Genomic DNA, 6,000 nt, shown 5'->3' on the forward strand with positions numbered 1-6,000 from the left:
TATTCAAAATAAATATTTACAACATTCAGCGACTTTCTTTTTATCATGCATGACAATAATTATGTACATGGTAAAGAAGTTGATGCATGCACGCGTGAGCGCCAAAAATTATGCTAGAGAACTCTATTAATACAGATTCAATAAAAATGTTAATTATAAATTAGACTTCAACCGCATTTGCATTTAAATTGAGGAAAGCAGAACAAGAAGCGAGATAAGTATGTGTATAAAACAAAATTTCATTAAATAAAAGTAAATATTTAATTGTAATATCTAAAATAAAATATTAAAGAAAAAAACAAAAACCACAAAAAATACAACAAATTTTTGTATCTTCAAGCAAAGAAAAATATTTGAATAAAATTACAAATTTTTCAAATTAAAATAAAGGTGTTTAAGTCTTGGGCAGGGCGGTATCTATAAATAATAATAGTAAAAATATATTAATGGCTTGATTTAATGTTAAATATTTGAATTAAGGTGGAAAATATTAAATTAAAAAAAATAATTCCATCCATTTCATGAAAAATTTTAAGGAAATTTAATATTTTCATTTGATATATAAAATAGCTAAAAACAGCAATGGATGAAAATCAAAGCGAAAAATATTAAAATTGATTACAAAATTCTTGGATTTACATCGTTTTGTTTTTACCAGTTTCGGGAATGTTTTTCAAAATAATGATAATTATTAGACTGATATGTGCTATTTAATTTAAATTTCCTAGTTCCCTCTTTCCAGAATCTTTTCAAAGATTCACCCAAGACAGAAATGTGTCCAGTGTCATCAATCAGCGCGCTGACTTCAGTCATCATTCTTCTTTGTTTCGCCCTAAAGGCTTTTTCCTGGTGGGCGTGCCCACTTGCACCTTAAATGCCGCCTAATAGACTCTATTTTTCGGGGCCAGACAAAGTGGCGGCATTTTGTTAGGAAGTTTTATTAATTAATAGCTACGCCGCCGCTCGGCTTAATTAATGGAACATTTAATAATACATATTTTTAATTTCTAAAATGCGGTATTAACGGATTGCGGGGCAATCAGCTTTCACAGCCTCCAGAATTCTGCAGGCCAGACAGGTGGTCCATAACACTATTTGAAGTAATTTTCTCAACCAAATTGATTTATCCCATTAATATTTTCCTCAAACTCCAGCAAAAGGTCATCGAAATTGCGTTTTATTTTGATACATTTTATGCATTGGCAGTGATTTCAATTTAATTAATATTCAATTTTGCAGCATTCGATTTTCATTTCTGAGCTTTTGATGTTATAGTTGCAGTGAACTAATTTGTTTACTTATTTTATTGGTTTACAAAATCCACAATGTTGCTGGCGTACTGGGTTTTATTCAATTCGGATTGCTTATTATTACAGTTAAATGGAGTATTTGTTTTTTTGACAGCTCAAAGCCATTCCTGTTAATTAAAAAAGCAATTATAGTTTAGGTTTTTGGCTAACTTCATAAACGTTATTGACATATTTCCATAGTCAAATCATATGCTTATATAAATGCAATTTTAATGACCTTGTTTGGGCTGCCTGTCACCGCAAATTTTGAGGCTTTTTCTGGCTCATATACGCCTTGATTGCCACTCAGTGCCATGGTACAATACAGAACCGAAAAAAAAAAATAAAACAATTAAATTTAATTTTCAGCATACCCCGTCTGAGCGCCAGGAACCAAACAGCAAAGGCAAAAAACAACAATGCATAATTAAGTACACTGAATTCATTAAATTTTAATTAAAACATTTGAACGGCCAATGGATTTTTATTTTGCCTGGCAGCTTAGCAAAGGCACTGGCGCCATAATGGAAGGGATCTAAAATAGAGGACTTTCTAATGCCCTCGCCAACTGTTTCGCGGATGCTTTTCTCTGGGGAAAATTGATTTTCCCCCGCCGGCCTGACAAACTCCCAGTGAGGGTATCTAAGCGGGCTTCGAAAGTCAACAGAACCATCACGAAACGGAAAACTTCATTAAAAGTGGGCAGCTGGATGGGGTTGCGATGGGTTGGGAAGAGTTTGGGTTGTCGCAAGTGGCAAGGGGAAAGGGGCTGCCGCCAATGTGACGACGGCTGGCGCGGCTTCACTTCCTGTGACTATCCGTACTTTTACCCTGCCACTCAAACTCATACACGTTCTTGTACTGGTTCTGGTTCTGGTTGCATCTTGAAGACCAACGCAGAATCGAACACATAATCATATTTAATAAGCGAGTGTTGCAAGTGTGCAATGTTGCTGCTGTGCTGTGCTTCTCCAGAAGTTGCTGCTTCTGCTGCTGCTTCTGCTGCTGCTGCTGCTGCTGCTGCTGATCTGATGATGATGATGAAGCTGAGGCAACAAGTGCACCAGAATCGAGCACAGATGTGCCACAAACCGGTTGGCCAACTGGACTCCGTCTTAACGCAATTTGTTAACCTGACTGACAAACTGCGGCCAGTTGATGCTGCACTTGTTGCTGTTGCTGCTGTTGCTGCTGTTGTCGCTGCTGCTGTTGTTGCTGCTGAGGTGCGATTGCAATTAAGTGCCAGTCCCCGGACCAGTTTCCTAGAGGCCCCAGCTGAATTCAGAATCAGAATCAGCATCAGAATCCTGGCCGGCAGCGAACACTTCATTCATAAAATTACGCGCATGTTGCGTGATGTGCTGGCCAGATAAGAGCCAGCGATCTAAGCCAGTTTTGCGAGCCCAGTTAGGGCCAAACCCAGCCGCAACCTGTTGACGGAAAACGCACTAGCAGCCACTTCTTGACTGGCAGCAAAAAGCAAAAACACAACCCAAAAACTCGCTTTTCTTGGTAATTAATGAAAGCTGGACTGGACTCTCAGTCTCAGTCTCAATCTCCAGCTACAACTCCGACTGCAACTCCGGTTTAGATCTTCTGCACCATCTGCAGTCGGCTACTGTTGCCGCGAGTTATTAAAATGTTGCGATAAGTTCGGCCTCGGTGGTAGCACATTTGTATGCAAAGTGCCAACAGTTTTTCTCCTCGACCCTGCTCTTTTTGATGATGATGCGACTGTCCGAAGCACAGGCCGTGGCAGGAAGTTGTCTCTGGAAAGTGATATTGAAAACTGCACTCAGAATGGATTACTTCCTTTTCCAAGTCCCTTCGGTGTGTATGGCTGATGGCAGATGGAGCTGGTAGTTGGACTTGGACTGCTGGGAGAAATGCTGTGATACGAGCATTGATATGCTGGCTAACACAAGTAGCTTTAATGGATGTGGGCTTACAAAGTCAAAGAAGCCAAAGTCCTGTGTGGGAAAACCCAGGAAGGGTCAGAAAAAATACATTTCTTTCCTTTGTAGAAGAAAACAAAGGAGTATAACGACACACAGATTAAAGTAATAATAAGTTTCATTTATTTCTTTGGGAAATATGGCATGTTGTATCCACTAAAAATATTAAAAAAGTCATCACAAAAGAATGATTTTTGTATTTATTGAAATGAGTATATTTTGGAACTTATTTATTGTTATTTTAAATTAAAACAGTTTTAGCCAGAAATCGGATTCAATGAGACATTACATTTTAAACATCAAACTCTAAGCAATTTTTAAATAATTATGAAAAATTCACTTAAAATCATAAATAGATTTAAGATTTACCTAACTCTTAATCTATGAGAAAAATCTAATCAAGGTTAACGATAAGTTTTTACATATTCTGATATTTTTCAGCATTTTGTTATATTTTCCTATTTTTCTCAGCTAAAAACTGTGCCATCCCCAGCTGGGCAAGCTGGAGTCCCCTTATCTGTTAACAAAATTCCAGAATAAGAACGCTCTTCGTCAGCAGCTTGTAGTGTCTCAAAAGCTCAACCTACAAATTGAATTTGCTGCCATTTGCTGCACTCAAGAAGCTTTCTCACACCTCCCACCCCAAAGTGCCCCGCCCGCATGTTCCGGCAATCAACTGCCACGCCATTTAGCATCATTAAATTACTAGGTCAAAACATCAGTACAGGCCATAAAAAATGTCACAGCTCCCCCAGTGGAAGAGGAAAATGAAAAACTTGCAGGGGATTGGAGACTTGCTGGGTCTTGAAGTCGTATGTCACAGGGCAGTGCAAAGACATCTTAAAAATGTAGAAGCCCCGAGCACTTGGCACGACCAAAATGAAAAGTCAACTTTGACTCATTATAGTTCACACACCCACCCCCCAATTTCCACATTGCCAGTGAGAAAAGCTCCACAATGAGTCCTCGTCCCTGCGGGCAAAATCCAGACATTTGTCAGTTGTGTGCCGCATAATCTGCCACATAATCGTAAGCAGTGTAATTATGTATGTCAACCAAAAATGTTCTCAGAAGGCCTCAAGTGCCCGACGGTCAGCCAATTAGAACGTTTAAATATTTAAAAAGATAAATCTACACAAAAGAGAGGAGGCACAACTACTTGATGTAATTTTCAGAACCTAATGACAAATTTAATGCTCCACTCGAATCGGTAGCGCTATTGCCCGTCTACTGGGAACTTTTCCAGGCGGGGGTCCGCGACACATGTCGAAGGCAAACAAACGAATCACCAAAGAACTCTCGACTCGATGTCAAGAGTTTGAAGGTTATTAAAAAATTAAAGCAGAAAAACTGGAGGAGGGAAACCAAACACATTATTCACTCATTAAAATCATCAAGCTTAATAGCCTAGAAGAAAAAAATAAAGCGAAATTATATTCATACACATATATGTATATTTTGTACAAGCTGCTGGTAAGAATTATTAACAAAAATTCTAGAAAACTCCTCACCAGGCTGGTACATAAATAATGCAATGTGCTGAGCTGCAAAAGAAAAGCTAAATGCGCTAAAAAGAGGGGAAAAGGAAACAGCAGTAGCATAAAAACAGAAACAGACGTCACAGCATATGAGGAATAAAGGGTGAATCGCGAACCTGAGTTGAGGATTCGGAGTTGGGATCAGGCTGCATTAACTTTTAAAGACCCTTTACGAAAATAGGCATTCAGTTTTACTCTTAAAATATGCTTTAAATATAGTCGTACTTTTCCTTTTCATGTTCTATAAAAATCTACAAAATATTTTTAAGTAGCTTTAACCTTTAGTGGCTGTAAAAGTAAAAATATAGAAAAATCCATCATTTCGCCATTAAATATTTGCATTCGTAAAATTTTAACCATAAATGTTGAGCTTATTACGGCTGTCAAACCCAAGGTAGTAAAATGCCAAATTAGCATTAGTTGTAGGCAGCCGAAATGCGCTTACAGCAGACGCGGGAACAACAAATTAAAGTTCAAAGTGCAAATCATCAAATTTACTTACTCAACGCTAACACGGCCCAATGATTTGTTATAGGCCCGTCTCGGCGTCTGGCCCTGGTCTTGGCCAAATGGCCAAAAAAGCCGGGCCATCAATAAGACTATCCCAAAACGGCCACTGTAGGGCAGCCGTAAAAAAGATGAAGCGATTTGCAGGCCCTGTTGTAATTGCGACGCTTATCCGTGGAAGTAGATGAGAAGACGGCGGTGCGGAGATGTAAGAGCTGCCATGAGTACATAAACTTTTACCTATGTGTGTATATGCACGTATAACTTGAGAGAAAGGATAACTTTGAAAACCGGATATTAGCATACCCTAACACATTCATCGAATTATTGACATGCTGGGATGTAGTGTATGCACTAATATAAAACCCGTCAAATCATCTTAAAACTTAAAAAAATCCCTACATAGCTTGTATAAAGTTTAAAATGGGTTAATTATAATTAAAACTAAATAATTTTAGAGCCTTAAAGCTTAAAGTTCTATCTATGGGCATTGTTTTCTGATTATTGTGTTGGTCAGATATCTTTTCAACATCAAGACAGATGCTCTACAAAAAGTCTCCCTTAATGCACTTCAAGCTTCTGTTCCATATGATAATACCCCCTTGTAGGGTACAAAAACAGAGCGTGAAGTGCTGCAGATACAGATACGAAAAATGTTTGCCTTACCGCAGACGCAAAGTGACGAACTTGGGAGAGCTGGAAGGAGGCAGG

This window comes from Drosophila gunungcola, assembly GCF_025200985.1.
Source record: "Drosophila gunungcola strain Sukarami chromosome 2R unlocalized genomic scaffold, Dgunungcola_SK_2 000004F, whole genome shotgun sequence".
NCBI classification, from domain to species: domain Eukaryota; kingdom Metazoa; phylum Arthropoda; class Insecta; order Diptera; family Drosophilidae; genus Drosophila; species Drosophila gunungcola.